This window comes from Lissotriton vulgaris, chromosome 12, assembly GCF_964263255.1.
Source record: "Lissotriton vulgaris chromosome 12, aLisVul1.2, whole genome shotgun sequence".
NCBI lineage: Eukaryota > Metazoa > Chordata > Amphibia > Caudata > Salamandridae > Lissotriton > Lissotriton vulgaris.
The window spans coordinates 625763096-625789308 of record NC_141700.1 but is presented as its reverse complement, the minus strand read 5'-3'; the positions used below and the strand labels follow the sequence as shown (position 1 = coordinate 625789308).

The 26213-nt window shown below is 48.8% G+C and overlaps 1 protein-coding gene and 1 long non-coding RNA gene across 3 annotated transcripts in view; one reads left to right on the top strand and one right to left on the bottom strand.

Moving 5' to 3' along the window:
- The window catches only part of LOC147677877 (uncharacterized), a 115914-nt gene extending 112634 nt beyond the window's left edge, over nt 1–3280 (bottom strand). Inside the window, exon 1 of the long non-coding RNA XR_015302466.1 lies at nt 3173–3280. This is a non-coding gene — a long non-coding RNA (uncharacterized LOC147677877). The remainder of the gene's footprint in view (nt 1–3172) is intronic.
- Nucleotides 1–26213, top strand: part of CDH1 (cadherin 1) — a 189061-nt gene that overhangs the window by 36146 nt on the left and 126702 nt on the right. The gene's annotated exons all lie outside the window — the stretch shown is intronic.

The following is a 26213-nucleotide window of genomic DNA, read 5'->3' as shown; positions in this document are numbered from 1 at the left end:
ATCAGCTCGACCAATGAGATGTCTTTCATTCAAATTTCTATGGTGGCATTTGTGCGTACTGGAAAGGTTTCGCCTTTGAGGTGGGTGAGGGAACAAGCTGGTGCTCTCTGAGAACCGTAGATCGATGGAGAACAATGGTAGATTCATTTTGACTATTCACTTCAGTTCTGAGTGTGTTTCCTTTAGGGTTGTGACACACCGCAGAAGATGTGATGGTTTGTGATCAGGCAGAAGAGGGAAAATGTAGAAACATCAGCGAGTTGGAATCCATACTCTATTTTTTTTTGGGCAAAGTGATTAACGAGGGAGACTCTCGGGTGTGCTTGGGGCTTTTGAGGGGGGCCTTCTCGATTAGAAAGAGGAACCACATGTTTCTCTTCTTTTTGTTCCAGAGGCAAGATAACTGGCCCGGTTGTAATGAGCACCTTTGTGCTAGCAATCTTCTGTTCCTGGATCTGGTGGCTCAGTGGACTAATGCAGACATTGCTAGAATCTGTGCTTGACTGCATAGTCACCGTTTCAGATCAGAAAAGGCTAGCTCAACCTTTCATCCTTCTGAGGTTGATAACACGAGTGCCATAGAGTTAGTAATAAGCATCTGATAGTTAGCACCAAGGTGCCCTTTGGGGTGAACTATAGTGTTGACACATGCATATATTTTTAGGCTCTTGGAGAAGATAGGGTAACAATTGCTCTTGGGTTAGGCAATGTGCTTGAAGCATAAAGCCATACACTACAACGCCCCGGTCTACCTCGCAAATAAGCTTGAACTTTCGGGTCCTGGCTGGTATCTAAAAAGTAAGTCTGCCCTACTTTTGAAACTGCCCAAATTCAAACGGAAAAGAACTTACAATCGTCCTTTCGCTGGACTTGCTCCAAGAATCTGGAACGCCCTGCCTCCCGAGATCAGATCCAATCCTTCCACTGCATCTTTCAAGAAACTTGTCAAACTGCTATTCTTGAACGAACTTTTACAGCATCAACTTGTTCTCATGCTTTGTCTACAAACTTGATTCTTAATGTACTCCATTGGTGCGATTTATTGTAGGCTTGTCTGTTAAATTGTTATCGTGCTCTAGGGCACTTCTGATACAGTTCTGTTCGAGCCAACCCATGACTGAGTCTGTTTCCTCCCTTTGTTTTTACATTGTTAGACTTAGCTACACCCCAGTACCCTTGTGTTTTGGTTACTCATGCTTTTGTCAAATCTGTACAGCGCTCCGATACCTGTAAGGGTCTTGTTCGCACTTTATAAAACTTTTGAATAAATAAATGTGGATTTGTGTGAATCTTGGGACCACCTTTTCAGTTTGCTGCCCCGATCTTTGATCTGTTTAGTACTGTTTTGCCCAGAAGATACAGTCCTCATATACCTTTTAGGTGTTAGGGCATAAGAACCACGTCCTTACTTTGGTGTTGCCAATAACACTTTGAAAGCATCACCAAAGTCTGCCTTTAACCCCTCTTGCCCTCAACTCTCGACCTTTTCACTGTTGCACAGGGGAAATGAGCAACCTGCTCAGGGAGGCTTATGCAGTGATGTGCGCATGACATGACCCGAAAGTGTACGCGGCTCCCAGTATACCCCGCTCACCCGCAGCACTATTAACTCAACGGCGTCACTACATCAATCCTGGGCGAGCTGCATGTCAGCTGTGTGCCATGGCTGCTCGACATGCTGGCTTGGAGACGACCAGGCATATAAGCCACATCATGTGCCACTTTCGAGCACAGGTTGGTGACGAGCATGCGTGCTGTCACTTTTGTTATGTATCCCCCAAAACTGTCCCATTTTATGAATTGCCCCTTTGTGATTTTGACAGAACATTTGCCATAGTTGTTAATTCTCGCCGGTCCCCTTGATTCAGATGTGTATTATGCAGCATGCATGTGCACAATATACTAGGGGTTTAGCTATATGGTGTACAAGGAAATCAGCTGTCTAAGGGGCAACTGCACCCCAATCATGGCTCTTTTTCTATCCATCGTGAAAGGGTGAGAGGCATTTACTTTGCTTTTTTTTTAGGGCTCGCCTGCTGTGCACATGTGCACAGCTGGAAGCTCTATGGGGGCTTATCCAGTCTTTATCCACCACTGGCGATTCCACTGGCGATTTCTTTGAGTGCATGTGCTTTTTAGGTCATTGCGCAAGCCCTAAAAAGCGCGTGCACAATGCCACCAGCCGCCTGCCTGCCTGCCTCGCATTACCACATCAAAGGCAGCCCTCCCAGCGCATTTCTCACCCGCTAATTATTCACGGCCGGCCGGCCGGCCGTACTTTCAGTTTCACGGCCGGAGGCCGTGTCTCCTTTTAAAACGTGTTTAACTTGTTTATGGCTCTTGCTATGTTAGCCCCGTCTGTTTCTAAGCACTCCTAATGTGTCCAGTACAAGATTACAGGTTTATGGAGATTGGGAGGCCAAACATTCTATTTCATTGCAGTTCAACAATCAAGTTGCTTAATTTGTGCATTTGATTTGCCAGAAGTAGAAATAGCAAGCAGAGAAGGGTTTCCCCGGGGTGCGTGCGGTAGAGGTATGCTAATCTGACACAACATAACACAGTATTGTCAAAGCACTCTTATAGAAACTAGGGGCTTCATTTAGAGGGCAGAATTGAATGACAACCTCAGAATAACTCGTAGATGCTCGGCTCGCCCTACGAGAAGCTTACATCTTCTCACACCTGACTCGACACTGCTGACACTAATACAGTCGTCTGACACGCCATGATGGAACATGCTTTCTGGCTACATGCTTCAGATCAGATCATGGCAAGTGTGCGTCGAATGCGCACACTTTTCCTTTTCTATACTTTCTCATGTGCATCAAAATACATTACGTATTTCGGCACAGGGCATTCACTCGGTAGTGCAACATTTCACCTGCACTCAAAGTATTTTTTTACCCCTTCTCTCTAACTGATATTGCAGGCACAGAAACATATATATTCATTGCCTCGAGGTCACTGCTGAGACATTTTTACACATACGTGAATCAAATAATTAAAAACGTGCACCACTGTGACGCCTGCCACGTCATTCCCACCATTTCACGCAAAAGTTTGAACACTGGCAACAGTTACAGCTAAACGTCATCAACAAACCTGCTATTATGAATTTTGCACCAGGCCTGAAAGGCAGTAATTAAAAGGGAACCACTGGTGTACTCACAATCACAACGATGGAGATCCCCTCGTTCACAATCCAGTTGCTCATGTCTGCTGTCACCGTCTGTCTGGTCTGCCCGCACTGCCCGGCTCCTCTCTGCAGCTGCAGTTCTTAAGACTCACGAGGAAGTGAAAATGGGTCCCCCGCTGTTGCAGATTTCCCCTTTTCCTCAACACGAAACGATCAGTGCAGTTGGCTAAAGAAATGTTGCAATGCTATGAGGAAATCTTTGCGTTGCTTTTAATCCTTTTCTGAAACCAGGGTGTCGTGCTTGATTGCCCCAAAGTACCACGCGCGCCTCATTGCTGTATGTCTGTAGGTAATATTGCACCCCCCCCCCCCCCAATCTGTGTGGGATTCCTCATGTGTGTAATGTGGTGCTTCTGTGTGTGTGGTGTGTTTGTGAAGTCTGTTAGGGGTTTGTGCGGTGAAAGAAATACACGTAAGGAAGGAGGCAGCTTCCCACCCACACCTGATGACTGGCACATTAAAGAAGAAGGCAACTCCTCGCAGTGATCATGGAGAGGCACACTAAAGTAGGCAGCTTATCACAGTGATCACTGACAGACACATTAAGGATGGAGGCACAAAAGCAGCGCACTCAATGAAGGGCATTAAGACATTCAATCTTGAATGGAGGCTTTACAGTCAAAACCCTAATGTAGAATAAGGTAACGCAATATGTCATTACCAAAGTAATCAAAAATACATTCATTACAGGTACTAATTTAACAGACAAATAAGGACTAGCAGCATTTCTACATTCGACCCTCCAAATACATGCCAAGTCCACACTGTGGATCGGTAATATTTTCTAAATATAATAAAACACCGTTAACTACACAGCACATGGAGTTCATTTAGTAACTGTAAAACGGACCGTATGTATGTAGCAAGATGACAAATTCTATATAACTCCTCTGGAACCACTTAATTTACAGGCGAAAAGGGAGCAAACCATGCAGTAGGTGAAACGGAACTCTATCCAGTGATGGTGCAGAAAACGCAAGGCACTCAGGACCCAAACATGCCCAGGGAGGTGACAATTTACTACAGCCCTTTAAAAATCCCTCCAACCGATATGGCTTCATTGACAGAAGCTGGAAGGCCAGTAAGTGGTCAAGTTTAGCAATAAAAGCAACTCATGGGAACACAATTAAATCAAAATACGTTTGGGGGAAGCTCAAAATGGAGATCTGAAACTACATGCAGGGGGGTGGTGCTTGAGGAAACCAGGACTGGTTGAGTTAGCAGTAAACAATATATTAGAAATATCACTGTGGCAGCTACCAGGAATCCTGACATTTATTTAGCTTTGTGCAAGCCATCTGTTACCAGAGAGGCCCAAAAGACTCTGTGCGGACCATAGAGGTGTGCGCTTTGCTTAATAGTTATATCTTAAGCTACACAGCTACAGAGAGGGGTACAGAAAACCAGTGTCTAAGATTAAGGAATGCATGCAGGCTCCCTATGAGGACAGACTGCTACAACCAGCACATGTGGTAGTTTCATAATTATCTCCAACGTTACACAGACTGCAGCGCCGATGCACCCAACACACAGCTCCACTGATGCACCCACCATCCAGCTCCACCGATGCACCCACCACACAGCTCCACCAACACAGCTCCACCGATGCACCCACCACACAGCTCCACTGATGCAACCACCACACAGCTCCATCGACACAGCTCCACCGATGCACCCACCACACAGCTCCACTGATGCAACCACCACACAGCTCTACCAACACAGCTCCACTGATGCACCCACCACAGAGCTCCACAGATGACCCCACCAGAAAGCTCCACTGATGCACCCACCACACAGCTCCACCGAGGCACCCACCACACAGCTCCACCGAGGCACTTACCACACAGCTCCACCGAGGCACCCACCACACAGCTCCACCGAGGCACCCACCACACAGCTCCACCGAGGCACCCACCACACAGCTCAACAGATGCACCCACCACACAGCTCCACAGAGGCACCCACCACACAGCAAGTGGTCAAGTTTAGCAATAAAAGCAACTCATGGGAACACAATTAAATCAAAATACGTTTGGGGGAAGCTCAAAATGGAGATCTGAAACCACATGCAGGGGGTGGTGCTTGAGGAAACCAGGACTGGTTGAGTTAGCAGTAAACAATATATTAGAAATATCACTGTGGCAGCTACCAGGAATCCTGACATTTATTTAGCTTTGTGCAAGCCATCTGTTACCAGAGAGGCCCAAAAGACTCTGTGCGGACCATAGAGGTGTGCGCTTTGCTTAATAGTTATATCTTAAGTTACACAGCTACAGAGAGGGGTACAGAAAACCAGTGTCTAAGATTAAGGAATGCATGCAGGCTCCCTATGAGGACAGACTGCTACAACCAGCACATGTGGTAGTTTCATAATTATCTCCAATGTTACACAGACTGCAGCACCGATGCACCCAACACACAGCTCCACTGATGCACCCACCATCCAGCTCCACCGATGCACCCACCACACAGCTCCACCAACACAGCTCCACCGATGCACCCACCACACAGCTCCACTGATGCAACCACCACACAGCTCCATCGACACAGCTCCACCGATGCACCCACCACACAGCTCCACTGATGCAACCACCACACAGCTCTACCAACACAGCTCCACTGATGCACCCACCACAGAGCTCCACAGATGACCCCACCACAAAGCTCCACTGATGCACCCACCACACAGCTCCACCGAGGCACCCACCACACAGCTCCACCGAGGCACTTACCACACAGCTCCACCAACACAGCTCCACCGATGCACCCACCACTCAGCTCCACTGATGCAACCACCACACAGCTCCATCGACACAGCTCCACCGATGCACCACCACACAGCTCCACTGATGCAACCACCACAAAGCTCTACCAACACAGCTCCACTGATGCACCCACCACAGAGCTCCACAGATGACCCCACCACAAAGCTCCACTGATGCACCCACCACACCGCTCCACCGAGGCACCCACCACACAGCTCCACCGAGGCACTTACCACACAGCTCCACCGAGGCACTTACCACACAGCTCCACCGAGGCACTTACCACACAGCTCCACCGAGGCACTTACCACACAGCTCCACCGAGGCACCCACCACACAGCTCAACAGATGCACCCACCACACAGCTCAACAGATGCACCCACCACACAGCTCCACAGAGGCACCCACCACACAGCAAGTGGTCAAGTTTAGCAATAAAAGCAACTCATGGGAACACAATTAAATCAAAATACGTTTGGGGGAAGCTCAAAATAGAGATCTGAAACCACATGCAGGGGGGTGGTGCTTGAGGAAACCAGGACTGGTTGAGTTAGCAGTAAACAATATATTAGAAATATCACTGTGGCAGCTACCAAGAATCCTGACATTTATTTAGCTTTGTGCAAGCCATCTGTTACCAGAGAGGCCCAAAAGACTCTGTGCGGACCATAAGGGCGTGTGCTTTGCTTAGTAGTTATATCTTAAGTTACACAGCTACAGAGAGGGGTACAGAAAACCAGTGTCTAAGATTAAGGAATGCATGCAGGCTCCCTATGAGGACAGACTGCTACAACCAGCACATGTGGTAGTTTCATAATTATCTCCAATGTTACACAGACTGCAGCACCGATGCACCCAACACACAGCTCCACTGATGCACCCACCATCCAGCTCCACCGATGCACCCACCACACAGCTCCACCAACACAACTCCACCGATGCACCCACCACACAGCTCCACTGATGCAACCACCACACAGCTCCATCGACACAGCTCCACCGATGCACCCACCACACAGCTCCACTGATGCAACCACCACACAGCTCTACCAACACAGCTCCACCAATGCACCCACCACAGAGCTCCACAGATGACCCCACCACAAAGCTCCACTGATGCACCCACCACACAGCTCCACCGAGGCACCCACCACACAGCTCCACCGAGGCACTTACCACACAGCTCCACCGATGCACCCACCACACAGCTCCACCGAGGCACCCACCACACAGCTCCACCGAGGCACCCACCACACAGCTCCACCGAGGCACCCACCACACAGCTCAACAGATGCACCCACCACACAGCTCAACAGATGCACCCACCACACAGCTCAACAGATGCACCCACCACACAGCTCCACAGAGGCACCCACCACACAGCTCCACCGATGCACCCACCACACATCTCCTCCGATGCACCCACCACACAGCTCCACCGAGGCACCCACCACACAGCTCCACCGAGGCACCCACCACACAGCTCCACCGAGGCACCCACCACACAGCTCCACCGAGGCACCCACCACACAGCTCCACCGAGGCACCCACCACACATCTCCACCGATGCACCCACCACACAGCTCCAGCGATGCAGCCACCACACAGCTCCACCGACACAGTTCCACCAATGCACCCACCACACAGTTCCACTGATGCAACCACCACACAGCTCCATCGACACAGCTCCACCGATGCACCCACCACACAGCTCCACCAACACAGCTCCACCGATGCACCCACCACACAGCTCCACCGATGCAACCACCAGACAGCTCCACTGATGCAACCACCACAAAGCTCTACCAACACAGCTCCACTGATGCACCCACCACAGAGCTCCACAGATGACCCCACCACAAAGCTCCACTGATGCACCCACCACACAGCTCCACCGAGGCACCCACCACACAGCTCCACCGAGGCACTTACCACACAGCTCAACTGAGGCACCCACCACACAGCTCCACCGAGGCACCCACCACACAGCTCCACCGAGGCACCCACCACACAGCTCCACCGAGGCACCCACCACACAGCTCAACAGATGCACCCACCACACAGCTCAACAGATGCACCCACCACACAGCTCCACAGAGGCACCCACCACACAGCAAGTGGTCAAGTTTAGCAATAAAAGCAACTCATGGGAACACAATTAAATCAAAATACGTTTGGGGGAAGCTCAAAATGGAGATCTGAAACCACATGCAGGGGGGTGGTGCTTGAGGAAACCAGGACTGGTTGAGTTAGCAGTAAACTATATTTTAGAAATATCACTGTGGCAGCTACCAGGAATCCTGACATTTATTTAGCTTTGTGCAAGCCATCTGTTACCAGAGAGGCCCAAAAGACTCTGTGCGGACCATAGGGGCGTGTGCTTTGCTTAATAGTTATATCTTAAGTTACACAGCTACAGAGAGGGGTACAGAAAACCAGTGTCTAAGATTAAGGAATGCATGCAGGCTCCCTATGAGGACAGACTGCTACAACCAGCACATGTGGTAGTTTCATAATTATCTCCAATGTTACACAGACTGCAGCACCGATGCACCCAACACACAGCTCCACTGATGCACCCACCATCCAGCTCCACCGATGCACCCACCACACAGCTCCACCAACACAGCTCCACCGATGCACCCACCACACAGCTCCACTGATGCAACCACCACACCGCTCCATCGACACAGCTCTACCGATGCACCCACCACACAGCTCCACAGATGACCCCACCACAAAGCTCCACTGATGCACCCACCACACAGCTCCACCGAGGCACCCACCACACAGCTCCACCGAGGCACTTACCGCACAGCTCCACCGATGCACCCACCACACAGCTCCACCGAGGCACCCACCACACAGCTCCACCGAGGCACCCACCACACAGCTCCACCGAGGCACCCACCACACAGCTCAACAGATGCACCCACCACACAGCTCCACAGAGGCACCCACCACACAGCTCCACAGATGCACCCACCACACAGCTCCACCGATGCACCCACCACACAGCTCCACCGATGCACCCACCACACAGCTCCACCGAGGCACCCACCACACAGCTCCACCGAGGCACCCACCACACAGCTCCACCGAGGCAACCACCACACATCTTCACTGATGCACCCACCACACAGCTCCAGCGATGCAGCCACCACACAGCTCCACCGACACAGTTCCACCAATGCACCCACCACACAGCTCCACCGATGCACCCACCACACAACTACACTGATGCACCCACCACACAGCTCCACCGATGCTCCAACTAAGCTCCACCAATGCACCCACCAAACTGCTCCACCGATGCACCCACCACACATCTTCACCGATGCACCCACCACACAGCTCCAGCGATGCAGCCACCACACAGCTCCACCGATGCACCCACCACACAGCTCCACTGATGCACCCACCACACAGCTCCACTGATGCACCCACCACACAGCTCCACCGATGCACCCACCACACAGCTCCACCGATGCTCCAACTAAGCTCCACCAATGCACCCACCAAACAGCTCCACCGATGCACACACCACTCAGCGCAACCACAGCATCACTCAGCACCACCACAGCATCACTCAGCGCAACCACAGCATCACTCAGCGCAACCACAGCATCACTCAGCGCAACCACAGCATCACTCAGCGCAACCACAGCATCACTCAGCACAACCACACCATCACTCAGCGCAACCACACCATCACTCAGCGCAACCACAGCATCACTGGTTCAAATATGTTCTTTCAATGTTTCAAGCTGTTTTCAAGCTTTCACGCTTTATTACAAATCACAAAAAGATGTTAATATTTCATTCTGTTCTTGGATTTTCGTCACAATAAAAAACACTGAACATAATCTTCACAAATGTTATTTACAAAAGTTTAAGCTATTGCCATTACAAATTAAATACATTATTTAAGTATTAATTATTTAAAAAAATTAAAAGCCATTGTTATTTGTAATATCAATACATATAAGTCACGTAAATACAAAACATGTTGCATTACAAATGCTATAGGTGTCACATTTGCGAAAGTTATAACTATTGGCATTGTAAATGACTAAGCCATTAATTTAGCTATTTAAAAAAAAAAACATAAATTAAAAAAAATCATTTATAACACCAATAGCTCAAACTTTCCTAATGCGAGCCCTATTGCATTTCCAATGCTTGTTTATTGCTGATACTGCGACATGCATGCTTTTCTTAATGGGGAGAGTACGTGACGTCTCGGCCAGAGCTGTTGATTTAGGAACTGGGGAACCAGGATCCATTCGGTGTCGGCTAAACATCCTGCAATTGTGGGCAAATCACTTAATTTCCCATGCCCCAATAACAAATATGGCATTTGGTGCGCGTAACAGACACCAATAGGCCATGGGCGGAGCTACGCGACCGCCCGTGGCCTATTGCGTGTTCTGTTACAAAACAGCAAGCATGCGAAGGCCAATGAGAATGGACCTTGGAAATAACACACACGAAATGCGTGAAATTTCCTTTTCCATTTTCAATTCCCCTCGGAAAAGGACTCTCACTGCGCGACACTGCTTGTGACCTTGTTTTTTTATTACTGTCTCTGTGGGTTTACAAAAAGCGATACACAACAGTTTCAATAAAAAACAATTATTCATACAGTTCCTTATGCAGTTAGGGATCAATTTGTAGTATGGAATTTGACTGAACGTCCAATGAAGTAGTAACATTTCAATGTATGTATATTTTGCCTATATATCCACTTTTCTGTTTCCATGCCACCCATCTGTAACTATCTTACCGGTGCATCACCTACCATCTGTTCATTCATCTAATCACCGAGACATCGATCCATGTAATCTTACAGATATCCATCCATTCAAGCATTCATTCAAACCTTTATCATTCCATCAACCCATCCATCCTAAACTACACATCTGCTACTTAAATGCTCACATTAGCTGGATGGGAGGAATATGATATTTCAGAACCTGGACGCAAAAAAGGTATTGTCTCTCCCTCCCTCCCTTTTTGTCTCTTCCACTCTCTTCCATCCTCGCTCCTTCCCTCAAACCCACCCTTCCTCCTTCCCTCAAACCCACCATTCCTTCATTATAACTTGACTTTACTGTGCCACACAAGACCACACCAATCACCAGCACATAATGCAGAACCACCCAGCCTATTAACACTACACATAATACCACTCGGCACAACATAATTCAACTCCACATAACACTTGAATCACTACCACATAAATACACCCAACATCAAACCAAACCAATCTATACCATATAGCAACAATACAGATATGCACACACCACATAATTCCAATCAGCATAATTTCACATAACGCTACACAAATTAACTCAACACGTTTCCACTCCACACCTCGTAATTCAACTAGAAACCACATAATACAAATCAACACAATTACACAACACACCAGACATACAATCCGCAAACATTATTCCACGTAATACCACAAGATTCAACAGCAAGCAACATAATTAAACTCCACTACACATACCATGCCATATAATTACAATCCTACTCCAAATAAATTCAAGACACTAAATACCACTGCACTGTAAACAAAAAAATAAGTATAAAAACATTGTCATTTACAACGCCAATAGCTCTAACGTACACAAAGGCGAGACCGATTGCATTGCAAATACTCGTCTTTTCAGATCCTGGCAGCCCTCCATCATGCTGCCTGTCATTAACAATGTACTCGTGTATACAAGAAGTGGGAAGAAAGACAGCAGCTTCAATATGTGCATAAGCCTGTGCGAGGATCAAAGCAGAAATAAGCCGGAGAAGCCCAGAGGGAGGTTTGACAATCATGTCAGTTGCAATTACACAGCAGTTAAACTAAAAAGAATACGCGTGGGCTGGAAACTGGTTCGGAGGATGAATTATCAGCGCCTGTGATCCAATGGGACGAGGTGGGGGCCGGCTTGTTGAGGGTGGGTGGGGGTGAGAATTATCGGCTAACCAGCTGGCCCGTCACGGAAGGATGAACGCCATGCTTTCAGTTCTGGGCTTTCATTTAACACCCCTGTGCATTCTGGGAGTTGTAGTCTTGCTTCATTTCACTTGAACCAATTCTGCCAAAGCAGCAGACCTCATTGGTTTGTGCAAGAAAAGACTGGAACTTCAATTACGGCACCATAGGCCTGGGAGCCAAGTGATGACGCGCATTGGTCTGTGGTACAGTCTCAAACAGCTGGTATGAGTAAATATCCTTTTTATTCTCACTCCATTGGCAATTCCTGCTAGTAGCAAAATTGCCAGCCAGCCCCCACCCTGAATTCCCAGATCACTCGTCATTGAGAACCCATTGAACCATGTCTTTTGTTCTTATGTAACTACCTAATGCCTTCTGGGAATTGTCTTGTTTCACACCAATGGAACCGGTTGCACTAAAGAACCAGGTACAGTGATTAGTGAAAGAAGCTCATGACCGCCTCTCATCTTGCATCGAAGTGTTAAATGTGCAGCTTTCCAGCCCTGCTTGACCAGTTCACACTGACCTCATCTTGTCATACCCTGGTTGCTACAGGGAGTGCTAGATGTAAAGCTTAATTTGAGCTGGTGGTTTCTGGGATGGGCACAAGCATTTATTTGGCAACACCAGCACATATGACAGTGTGCCACATGGTGGTGCTGTCTGTCTAATTTAGAGAAGAACACAGCAGAAGTTGTTTATTATTCCCAGATACATTAAAATGACTAATGTCGTCCAAGCCATTCTATTAGCTTTGGTGGTCTGGAATGGTTTCCATGGTCTCACTTGTAGAAGTGTGATGATTTGCAGTTGTGTTGTGATTGTCATTGCCAGCTCTGGCAGGGGCAATAGGTGGTATAAGGTGCAGTGGGCTCCTGACTGGCTCTGGCACTTATGTGTTCTCAAACTAAGCTCTAGGTGGAGGTGGTGGTGGATTAGGGAGAAACTGCACGCTATCTTTTTAGGTCGAAGCCTAGAGCTGCGCACATGCGCAGTCTCGCTCGCGAGATTTAGTGTTTTCAGAAGCTTACACTAGCGGGCTTTAAGCCTCGCCCCTCTTTCCCATTGGCTGGCGTCGCAGTTTATGCTAAACGGTGGCCAGCCATTGGGAAAGAGCACTTGGTGACCTACATTTTTCTCTTTTGGAGCATCTTCTCCCTATGGCTCGTGGTCTCTCCTCCCTCCTGCTGCCAACCTTTCCTGCTGACTCCCTATCTCTAAGAGCCTGTCCCCTTCCTGCTGACACCCTCTTTCCTGCTGACACCCTCTGTCCCCCTCCTGCTGCTGACACCCTCTGTCCCCCCTCCTGCTGCTGACACCCTCTGTCCCCCCTCCTGCTGCTGACACCCTCTGTCCCCCCTCCTGCTGCTGACACCCTCTGCCCCCCCCTGCTGCTGACACCCTCTGCCCCCCCTCCTGCTGCTGACACCCTCTGTCCCCCCTCCTGCTGCTGACACCCTCTGTCTCCCCCTCCTGCTGCTGACACCCTCTGTCCCCCCTCCTGCTGCTGACACCCTCTGTCCCCCCCTCCTGCTGCTGACACCCTCTGTCCCCCCCTCCTGCTGCTGACACCCTCTGTCCCCCCCTCCTGCTGCTGACACCCTCTGCCCCCCCCTCCTGCTGCTGACACCCTCTGCCCCCCCCTCCTGCTGCTGACACCCTCTGTCCCCCCTCCTGCTGCTGACACCCTCTGTCCCCCCTCCTGCTGCTGACACCCTCTGTCCCCCCTCCTGCTGCTGACACCCTCTGTGTCCCCCTGACACCCTCTGTGTCCCCCTGACACCCTCTGTGTCCCCCCTCCTGCTGCTGACACCCTCTGTGTCCCCCTGACACCCTCTGTGTCCCCCCTCCTGCTGCTGACACCCTCTGTGTCCCCCTGACACCCTCTGTGTCCCCCCTCCTGCTGCTGACACCCTCTGTGTCCCCCCTCCTGCTGACACTCATTCATCTGATTGATATACTCTTCTTTCTCCTATCAAGTTCTGGTGCCCCTGCTGCTCGCAGCTTTTGGTACCTTGTGCTAATGGCAGCCTCAGTGCTTGCAACAAATGAAGGCCTCTGTGCCGCTCCCTCTGTCGGCAACATGTTTGCGTGCTCTCCGTTGTCTCACACCCCCTGGAACTAGAGTTGTGCAAGCCAATTAAAGCTAAAGCGAGAGGCCTGGCTCTGCTCGAGGTCCCCTTGTACCCTTGAGCCCAAAAGAAGCTGAGCTTTAATGTTGCTTCTGCCTGTCACTCACGCTCTACCTTAATGCGCCAAGAATTAACAAGCATTGGCATAGCCAATAGGTCTCACCTTTGGGACCTTAGCAGTGTTTAGTTATCCAGCACAATATCCTTGGTGCAACATCAACTGTTGCATGGATAAACACTTATAAGGTCCAAAAGGCGAGACCTATTGGCTATGCCGATGCTTGATTTTAATTGTGTCTGGCTTCCAGCGCACCCACCAAGCGCCTCCTCCCAATCTTGTTTGCATGTTTAGGGAATAGATCTAATTCTCTGGGAAGGTCTTGGCCTTGAGGTGCTGTGATAGAGTTCCAAGAAGGATCCCACAGTGCATTGCAAGTGCGGAGGTTTAGTCTAGTACAGTGTTACTCAAAGTACGACCCAGGACCGCTTGCAGCCCTCCTGACCTTTACATGCAGCACCCCTCCTCCCCGTACAGTAGCACAAGCTACTGTTTACCTGCTGAGCATTAATATTCAGATTTTTTTTTTATTAAAAGGGAAGCATTTATTTGCAGGTTAAATGAAGTAACTTCTGTGGTGTCCTGCACCACTTAACTTTAGTTAACCTGCAAATAAATGCCTGTAATAAACTTTTTTTTTTTTTTTTTTTTTTTTTTAAACCTGCTTACACAATCCCTGATGCACCCAGGACCCTTTTCCTCCACAGTGCGCCACCCTTGGTCACACCACATACCATACTTTGTGGCCCCTGGGCAAATGTTTACAAGTACCCATGGTGTAGAAGGACCTGATGCTGCTTTTAAGACTCGGCGAGGCCCTGGTTATCATGACAACGGTGATCTGCCCCAGGGACATGCCTAGTGCTTAATTTGTAAAAGAAGTAGTACCGGGCTCAAAGTTATGCTCCGTATCCCGCAGCCTGCGCTATCAGACGTCGATGGTGAATACCAAGGCTGCGTAGCCTTGGTTACACCTCACGCCTCTTACACCCACCACCAGACCACGTCACTGGTTCAGTTCCGGGGGTCACTCGCAAGCGATCCTTCCTTGCATCCACCCAGTGCCCTACACCGGGGTGCTAACCTTTACCATTCTTACCCGCTAAACCCGCCTACGTCTGGAGGGCTGTCAAAAGTTTCCTTTATGAAACTGAAGGACTGCACTCTTCATGTACCAAGCAATCCCGAACATTCTGTGCCAGGTTTTACTCCAATCCATTAAATTAGTTTAAACCTCCTGAAACCAGACTCATCTCTTCCACTCTTCTTTTTGAAAAAGAAGTTAAAGCTATCCTCATGGCTAAATACACTTGAACTACTACTCTTGAGCTTTCAAGACTTTGCGTCGTTTGTACTATTTGTTTGATTCCTATGCACATGTGTTACCTGTATTTTTGACCTACTTGACTTTCCCTGATCCCCCTATTTGTGCTACCTGCATTGACCTTACCTCACCTTCCTAACTATGCTCCCCCGTGTACCCACCCTACCACTCACTGATGCCTTTGTAAAGCGCTTTATCTGCAAAGATCTTGTTCGCGCTATATAAAACTTTCAAAATAAAAAATACATAAAAATAAAACTGTCCTGGTGCTGCACGTCGGTGAATAGTTAACACTGTGGTGCCTCGTCAAAGCTGCAAAATCCCCCCCCCCCCCCCTTTTTAGGTCTCGCCTGTCGATGCGCATGCGCATCGAGCAAGCGAGAGTATTGCGACTTATCCACTCTTTATCTACACTGCAAGGAATCGTGGCGATTCCTTGCAGTGCCCGTGACTTTTAAGGTCAATGCGCATGCGCATTGAGCTTATGCGCATGCGCATTGACCTTAAAAGCGCGTGCACGTCCGTCTTTGTTTACCCGCTCCGCCCCCTCCCGGCGTGTCGCATTTCTCCTCCCCCTCCCCTCTCTTCCTTCCGTCTAACGCCGTCTAACTTCCTTCCGCGTAACACCGCCGCAACGGTCACATCCTGCCGTGTCGCACCTGCCCCCTCCCCTGCCCGCCCCCTCCCCTGCCCGCCGTGTTACGGTGAAAGGCTTGTTTTTGGTTTGTATATTTTAACCCGCTCCGCCCCTCCCCTTCCCTCCGTGTCGCATTTCTCCTCCCCCTCCCCTCTCTTCCGTCCGTCCGTCTTGTTTTCTTTCTCTCCTGCCTCTCCTCGCCAATGTCTTTCTACTTGTAACCCCATTCCATCACTTGCCTCACTCTTCCCTTGTCACCCCACTCTCTCCCTTGCTCCTCTCATTTGCTTTGCTTCCCCACCATGTCCTCTGACGTGTGCCTTCCCCTCCCCTCCCCTCCGGCTCACCCCACCTCTTCTCGTTTTCCCCTCGCCCTCCCCCTCCTCCCTCAGCCATCGCTCCCATCTCTCTTTGATCTGAGTGAAACTATTAATGGGGTCTCTTAAAGAAATGCACAGGATTCTCTGGCAGCAGTATATTTTAAATTGTACACCAAAATTCATCAAGTTGTATACTGGTAGGGTCTCTTTGTAACAAATCTCTTGTTGAGTAGGTATCTGATGTCTGCACTGTGAGCTCACTAATAGAATACATCTGTTAGTTTCTGATGAGCTACAAATAGCTGCAGGAAGTGGGACGAGCTGGGAGTTGTAGTTCGCCCTGCGTGTTGGTTAGCTGTACCTCATGCTTTCCCTGCGCTGATGCTACCCAGCTTCCACTAGCAATACGGACATTAGCAGTGGAATCTTTGTACATGTGTTGTCCATGATGCTTGTTGATGCCCCTATATCTGACTCGTGAGTATGGAATAAGCTGTTGGTGTGGCACTCAGGTTCTCAAATGAGCACAAACCAGAAGGTCACAGTTTTGAGAGTGGCAGTAGCTAGGAGAAACAAGAACTTTGTGCAGTTGACACGGGCAGTAATTTTGATTTATGGGTACATGTAACTTGGATAGTTTTGTTGTACATGCCCTAGGAAAGACTTACATAACATTGGTATACACTTGTAAGCTAGAAGGTTGCAACCTATAACTCAAAGGAGAGAAGGTCTTAAAGCAAAAGAGAAGATTCCAGCTTGAAGTACTGAACCCTGAATGCCTGAGTATTGGAGAGAGTTGCATTCAGCTCTTTCTGGAAAATCTGCCGGCAGCAGCCTTCTCAAGAATTGGCACCTCCAATTCTTTGACTTAAGATTAAAAGGGGTTCATCACTAGAGATTCTTCTGAGATTAGCTTGCCTTATAATGGCACTATGCAAAAAGAACAATTGATGGACAAAATGCAGAACAATGTCCTACATCTGGACCTAAATCCATCGTTTTTTGCTCACCGTGCCATTCCAGTTTGGACCCAGCTATATGCAAATCTGTCTTAAACCTGCAACGGTCACATCCTGCCGTGTCGCACCTCTCCCCTCTCAGCCATCGCTCCCATCTCTCTTTGATCTGAGTGAATTATTGGTATTGATTTTGGACTGGAAAGCTGCAGGGATTCTCCCTTGCTCCTCCAATTAATTGAGAGCTGCAGGAAAAAAATGTTTCATGTGAAATTCTAAAAGCTCCCCACCATGTCCTCTGACGTGTGCCTTCCCCTCCCCTCCCCTGCGGATCACCCCACCTCTTCTCGTTTTCCCCTCGCCCTCCCCCTCCTCCCTCAGCCATCGCTCCCATCTCTCTTTGATCTGAGTGAATTATTGGTATTGATTTTGGACTGGAAAGCTGCAGGGATTCTCCCTTGCTCCTCCAATTAATTGAGAGCTGCAGGAAAAAAATGTTTCATGTGAAATTCTAAAAGCTCACCACCCCTTCGAATATGTCGTTATGAGAGAAAGCAACTGAATGTGCCCACTTTCCGTGGTAGCACCCCTCCACACCCACATACGCAGTGCGCCGTTAATTATTAAACGCTGGTACCCCATTTTAGATTACCATTTCCAAATGGTGCCCCAATCACTCACCAAACGCCGACTGTATTTAAAACTACTGGTCTGTTGCCGGTTCTGTGCCGGGTGTGTTGGCTTGTGTGTTTAGTCTTTGCTGGATGTCTGTTTGTGTGTTGGTTGACTCTATGTGTTATGTGGGTGTGTTTGTGTGCACGCGGGCCCGCGCTGCACGTAGGTTGTTGGTTGGTTAACTGCTGGCTGGATTCTAGCTAGTGCAGGTTGTGCAATGGCTGAGTTTTGCCTCTGTACTGCATGTGTGCGTTGCCTGCTTGTAATGCCATTGCTGGCTTCTAACTGGTTATGCTGGCAAAATCATACATTAATAGTTTACAGAACAGCAGATTTAGAGTATTTGGAATACATTATCTTCACTCTGTGTATTTTATAGACTGTAAACATTCCTCAAAGTTAGTGTGAGAAGCTGGCTTGGTATATTGTATTGTATTGTATTGTATTGTAATTCTTCACTCACCCTCAACCCCTCACCCTCACTCACCCTCAACGCCTCACCCTCAATCACCCTCAACCCCTCACCCACCTTCACTCACCCTCACCCTCACTCACCCTCAACCCCTCACCCTCACTCACCCTCAACCCCTCACCCTCACTCACCCTCAACCACTCACCCTCACTCACCCCCACTCACCCTCAACCCCTCACCCTCACTCACCCTCAACCCCTCACCCACCCTCAACCCCTCACCCTCAATCCCTCACCCTCAATCCCTCACCCTCAATCCCTCACCCTCACTCACACTCACCCTCACCCTCACTCACCCTCACCCTCACTCACCCTCACCCTCACTCACCTTCACCCTCAACCCCTCACCCTCACTCACCCCCCCTCACCCTCAACCCCACACCCTCCCTCACCCTCACTCACCCTCAACCCCTCACCCTCACTCACCCTCAACCCCTCACCCTCACTCACCCTCAACCCCTCACCCTCAACCCCTCACCCTCAACCCCTCACCCTCAACCCCTCACCCTCAACCCCTCACCCTCAACCCCTCACCCTCAACCCCTCACCCTCAACCCCTCACCCACCCTCACTCACACTCACCCACCCTCACTCACCCTCACTCACCCTCACCCTCACTCACCCTCACCCTCAACCCCTCACTCACCCTCACTCACCCTCACCCTCACTCACCCTCAACCCCTCACCCTCACCCACCCTCAACCCCTCACCCACCCTCAACCCCTCACCCACCTTCAACCCCTCACCCACCCTCAACCCCTCACCCACCCTCAACCCCTCACCCACCCTCAACCCCTCACTCACCCTCAACCCCTCACTCACCCTCACTCACCCTCACTCACCCTCAACCCCTCACTCACCCTCACTCACCCTCACTCACCCTCAACCCCTCACCCTCACCCACCCTCAACCCCTCACCCTCACTCACCCTCAACCCCTCACCCTCACTCACCCTCAACCCCTCACTCACCCTCACTCACCCTCAACCCCTCACTCACCCTCACTCACCCTCAACCCCTCACTCACCCTCAACCCCTCACTCACCCTCAACCCCTCAGCCTCACCCTCACTCACCCTCAACCCCTCACCCTCACTCACCCTCACTCTCAACCTCATGCTAAAGATTTACAAAAAAACCCATAAACAATTCTAAAAGCACTAACTCTAATGCTGCGAGACCTATTGCATTTCTAATGCTTGTTATAGCCAGTCACTGGTTTTTAGCCATCGTTAAGCAGCGAAGTAATACTAATTGAACTTCTGACACTACAAGTCCCAGAATGCAACACGCTGTTGGCTAAAAAGCCAGGCATCCACGTAGCCCTTGCTACCACAGATCTAGTCGTGGGCGAGGCATCGTCTGGAATATTGTGTCCAGGTCTCTAGAGCGTCAGAATTGAACCTCTCCAGAGGTTGAGAATGGACAGACTGCAAGAGGCGCCAGGATTCTCATGAAGAAATGATGTACAGGAAGAGGGGTGCAAGAAGAGATGGGCCGAGGGATGGAATTACAGAAGAGCGGGTGAGCATATTCCCAGCGCGAGAGACGCTGGCAATAGCAATAAAGTGATAGCAGGCATGGAAAGGGAAACGATAGGAACAGAATCGAAAGCGACATGCGACCTATGGTAGAATGATCAAAACCCGTGCTGGTGAACAATGACAGTTTATATAATTAATTCAGGCTATGTATGGCAGATTAGAAGCGGGCCTCGGAAGAGGGGACATGGGTGTCTGTTTTGGATGGCGCCTGTTCACCTCCCAGGTGGCAGCGAGGCTGCTCCCATAAACTCCATCTGATTTTGTGTTTTTCTCATGAGCGGGAGTGCAAGCTAGCACATGCCCCACACCTGGCGGACCAGTTTGCTGACTTTTGTGCAGAAACTCAGATGCTCTTTGAAGGCGCGGCGTACAATCTCAAGGGGAGCATGCTCGACCAACTGTGGGCGCGCCTGCACGAGGAAGCAAGACGTCTATGAGATCTAGGTGGTAGTGAGTAGCACCAGCACTAGAAGTGTGAGCCCCACCGCACAGCAATTACAGCTGTTCCTGCTATCAATCAAAACCTTGTCTTTGTCATTTTTTGCCGGGGGGTGGTGGGGGGGGAGAGGGGGGGGGGGGGAGAGATAGACTCAGCAGTCTTTATTGCTGCATTAGGGCCCTGACACACCTTTTTGCTGCGCCAATGATTAGATTGTATTAAATTATGTGTTCTCATTGATTCGCCCCCCACCCTCCCAAAACCTTAGCGGCTCGAACCAACTCTCCCTCTTTCAGATACGGACTGGCCTGCAAAGAGGTTTATTTCCAGACACCGTGGGCATCCTGGTAGGCCCGGGCTCCAGCCTCCCCGGACATGTCATTGACCGCTCCCTACCCACCTTTCAGAGGCACCTTGCGGTCTCATCATCAAACTATATCTAAAGGCCTGTCTGCAGCTGTAGGCCAGTGGACTTCCTGGCAGCGTGAAGGCAATTACTTTCATCAGTAACGCCATTTTTCAAACCAGGATTGGCAAAATCAACGGCTCTGACCTTTGCAAGCCTTCATTGGTTTAAAAAAATGTTTCTGAACATCCAATGGCTATTACAAGTGTAAGCTTAATACAAAGTAAATATGTGGCTTTCATATGTTTGCAAATAAAAATGAAATGACCCAATCTTAAAATATTATGCAATTAAATAAATTGACCTAGTAACCCTTGCGCTATAGTGGACTACTTTGTTGTTGGTTGTACAAGAGCAAACTGCTGTTGCTTGCAGTGAAGAGCGCCAGTGACTGAATGGCCTTCCCAGGGCTTTAAGTGTGATGAAAAAACAGGGGGAGAGGGGGGTGTCTCAAATGGGGGCGGCCAATGCAATTCAGGCGTGGCTTAAAAACATGTAAGCTAAAAATCTATGCTTAGCATAGTGTGCCCCCCGACTTGTATTTTGCTGTTTGTCTTTGCATCCACATATATATGATACATCCATATATATATGATACGAGTAACATCATACCTACAACAAGTCAGGACTATTGGTTTTGTCAATGGTTGTTAGTTGCATAGGATAAATAAGCAACTATGGCTAGTATATAATATTGAAAAAGCTTCCAAGATGACTTTAGCGCCTGAGTTTCAAAAAGAGAAGGGAAATCCCGAGAGAAAATGACTTTCAAATATATTTCCCTTCCCCTACAATGCTCACCTGGCATGACGTCATGCCGTAACTTCTCCACTAGAAAGAAGCGAGCAGTGTGAGCAGTGCACATGGATGTGCCTGCTGTCACTGTATTCCGGAAAAAACGGACCACCTGTGCTAGAGAACAAAACAGAGCCCAATAGAGAGCAGTTTCGAGGCACCCTTTAAAAAAACTGCGGGTGCTCGGACCCGGTGAGACCCGGCCCACTTAAATCCCTGGGCCAGCCCCTTGCTGTGGACTGATGTGGGCAAAAGGCAAATGGGAGTGGCACTCTAACATCTTAATGGATGACGAAGGAAGACCAAAAGTCCCTTGGAGGGAGGGAAGGAGATATTATTAAATCCAACTGGAGGATGGCGAGACATCCACTGCTGTCTGTGGTCCAAATCTTTAAAAAGTTTTCTTTATATTTATCACTTTTAGCAGGGGTGTTAAGTCCACCCACATCACTGCATAACTTTAAAAAAAAATGTAAAGCCAAAATAAGTGCATGGGTTCAAAGTTTTTCGTAGAAGTCCGCTGCAGCTACTGCTGAATACCTGACCAACGACCCCGCCGCCAGAGCCAACCTTCACGAAGGAATGAAAGAGGTAGCCGAGTGGATGTCGACCAGCCGCCTGAAGCTGAACTCGGACAAGACGGAAGTCCTCATCCTGGGATCCTCGCCCTCCGCCTGGGACGACTCCTGGTGGCCCCCCGCCCTGGGAACCGCACCCAAACCGACAGACCACGCACGCAACCTGGGCTTCATCCTGGACTCCTCCCTCTCCATGACCAAGCAAGTCAACGCCGTCTCCTCGTCATGCTTCAACATCCTGCACATGCTACGGAAGATCTTCCGGTGGATCCCCACCGAGACCAGGAAGACTGTCACCCAGGCACTCGTCACCAGCCGACTGGACTACGGCAACGCCCTCTACGCCGGAACCACCGCCAAGCTCCAGAAGAGACTCCAACGGATCCAGAACGCCTCAGCCAGACTCATCCTCGACATCCCACGACACAGCCACATCTCCGGACACCTAAGAGACCTGCACTGGCTCCCGGTCAACAAGAGCATCACCTTCCGTCTCCTTACCCACTCACACAAAGCTCTTCACGACCAAGGCCCGAGCTACCTCAACAACCGCATCAACTTCTACGCTCCCAAACGACACCTCCGATCAGCCAGTCACGCCCTCGCCGCCGTCCCCCGCATCCGAAGAACGACAACAGGAGGAAGGTCCTTCTCCTACCTGGCCGCCAAGACCTGGAACTCCCTCCCTCCCGACCTGCGCCTGACCCAAGACCACCTCGCCTTCAGGAAGAAGCTCAAGACCTGGCTGTTCGGGTAGTAGCAGCACCCCCCCCCCCCCTAGCGCCTTGAGACCCTCCGGGTAAGTAGAGCGCTCTATAAATGTCTATGATTGATTGATTGAATACCAGGATTGCTGAATGCCAAGGCTGCTTGGTCTTGAGTCCACCTTATGTCGCCCTGGTTGGTCCGTTTTCATCCTTGCTTCGCAGTTTATCACTATTTTTACAACTTTCTTTTTTCCATTTTCTGACATTCTCACGTTGTAGGTTAACATATGATGAAAAATAAGCTCTGTCTCCTTAAACTAAGTGGTGTTGGCTATTACTGAAGCATTTCCATCTTCATGCAATTAGGCGTGCATCGATTGCAGTTAAATTGCATTCCATAGGGCATACTACCCCTGACGAGGTTGTGACGACGATGAGGTGGCAGCTCTGGTCTCGCAGAGTCGTCAAACTCCTACCTGAAGTTTTCAGACGAAAATGTAAAAACTTACAGAACCGTTCAAGACATGGCTGCCTGCTCTTAACATTGTTTGCAGAAAGGCTGAAGGTTGTATTTGAAGGTTAAGTCGCTGTGGCAATGCCAAGTAATCCATGCATCGGGGATAACTGCAAGGAAGGCAGCAGGAATCTGAAGGATGGAGTAGAGTAGCCCGATGAGTGGTTGTAAAAGAGCGTGTGTGTGGGGATGTTACGCGTAAATTTGCACACCTGTCAGTTTGCTTTGCCCTAAGGCAGGTGTGGATATCTCCCACCTTGTTGCTGCGCCAGTCCCAGTTCTGTTTACTGTCCTACGCTGTAATTTTGCCCATTGCTGATTCTGCACCATCAAAAGGGCAGACTCTTGGTATGCAAAGCATAGGCCACCACCTATGGCACATGGAGGTAGGTGAATCTGACCCCCACGTCTTGTCTGCGGTGACCTCAGTGACTCCTGCTACAACTTTCTTCCAGTCTGAAGTGTGCAGTAAATCTTTACTTTGTCGCATCTAATTAATACACAGTTCCCACTTGCAGCTGAAAGCTGCTCCGATTACCCATTTAGCTTGGCAAACAAATTTGATTGCCTATGATATTTGAATGTTTACTATTTTTCTATATTTGATGATTTAACATGCACTGCCTTTGGTTTGCTTGTGACTTGTTTACTTTTGTCATGTCTATTTGATATAATTATACACATGTCCTGACGTTTTACCCAGCAGCATTATGCATGCTGCGATGTTCACAGCCATAAATGTACGTTAAAATTAAAGCTACACACCCTAGCACACAAGTGTTAGCTAAAACACGAGTCCTGATGAATGAAGGTGTCACAAAGTTGCTTGTGCACAGTAGGTAAAAATAAAATGGCACCGAAGCATGGCATGAATCTAGAAGGCGTCCATGGCACTGAGCTGGCAGGCTCATGAAGCCTTAAAAGGCTACTTCCAACTTGAACTTTTTTGTCAAAGTGCACTGTACTGAACAGAAAGTTTGGTTATCTGCCCCAGAGGTGTGTCTGTGTTATCCAGGTGCCAGGTTTCAACCCCAGTAAAGATAGCTTGGTTGGTTGAGTGCCTACAACAAATTCCAAAGGGAACGCAGGCAGTTTCTGGCCAGAAGAATGAGGGTCAGTTCAGAGTTTTGTGATGGCAATTATTTGCTTGATTGATCAACAACTCTTTAGTTTTAATGTAAGGTGTAGCCCAGTGGTTCCCAAACTTTTGACTCCTGAGGACCCCCATTGAGTCACCACTGGAAGCTGGGGACCCCCAAGCAATTCGTATCAGTTAAATTTCAAATATTAAAACAGTAATTAAAAAAAACAACACTCGTTCACCCAAAACAAATACTCAAAGTACTAAGGATTTTGGGGCCAGATGTACGACCATTTCATTTAGGGCCTCGCAATTGGCGACACAATGCAAGTGGCAAATTGCAAGTCGCTAAATGAAATGTACAACAGTGTGTTTAACACTGTTGGGATTCCCAATGGGGTCGCAAATTGCGGGGCTCATTAATATTAATGATCCTCTCGCAATTTACGAGCCCATTGGAAATGCCCGCCCTCCCAGGGACGGTGGCCTGCTGGGCTCAGCAGGCCACCATGTCTGGGACTGCTTTTAAATAAAGTCGTTTTTTAAAAAATGCAGCGCGTTTACCATGCATTTAAAAAAGAAAAAATGAAACGTTTTAGTTTCATGTTTTTAAGGACCGGCAGAGGTCCCTGGGACCTCTGCCTGCCCTTAAAAAATAATTTTGCATGCATTTGCAAAGGGGAAGGGGTACCCTGGGGACACCTTCCCATTTGCAAATGCATTACCATCTACTTGAAGTAGGTGGTAATTGCAAGTGTTTTGCGACCGAAAAACATTTGTACGTGGTTTTGAGACTCGCTATTTGGAAGGGAATGCCCCTTCCAAATAGCAAGTTGCAAAACCTATTTAGCGAGTCACGAACAAATTGCGACTCCCGAAATAGGCTATGTACATGGCCCAATAGGCTTTTGCATGTGCAAATGGGTTCACGAACCCATTCGCGCACCAAAAAACGGATCGTACATCTAGCCCTTAGTATTTTATATTGAAGGAACAGCCCCTCTGTCACATGGATTTCATTTGTTTTAAGGCATCTCTCATACCATTGCAGGATGTCAGAGTACTTTATATCACACACATATAGAGACATTTACTCATACATGTAAATCAGTGTGTATATAAAATGTTACGTAAGGTAAAGGGGACAACAAGGATTACATGTCATTCATACTGGTAGGCATTTTTAAAGAGTGCTTGATCTGGAAAAGCACAAACTCAGGATTCAGAACATAACACAGTGGCATGTAACATTAAAAATGTATTTCCGCCCAAATAAATCTTTTTAGCAGCATCAGGATAATGAATAACTGGGAAAAAACATAAGTTACTAACTGGTACCATGCAGTTTGCAAGCAGCTCTTTGACAGTTTATAGGCCCCTCTGCTAGATTACAATTGACACTCATGAAGTGCGCAATTACAAAATAATCTCTGTGACAAAAGCAGTAACCACGAACCTATGCACATAAAATACTGCTTTTCTAAAATGCATGTTACACGTTCTTTGCAGTAGGCACATTAACTTTCTGTGCTACCTTAGTTAAGTCAAAGCTGCCACTGAACAAAACTCACCTCGCTCTCCAGCAGGTACATTAATCACTGGCATTATCTTGA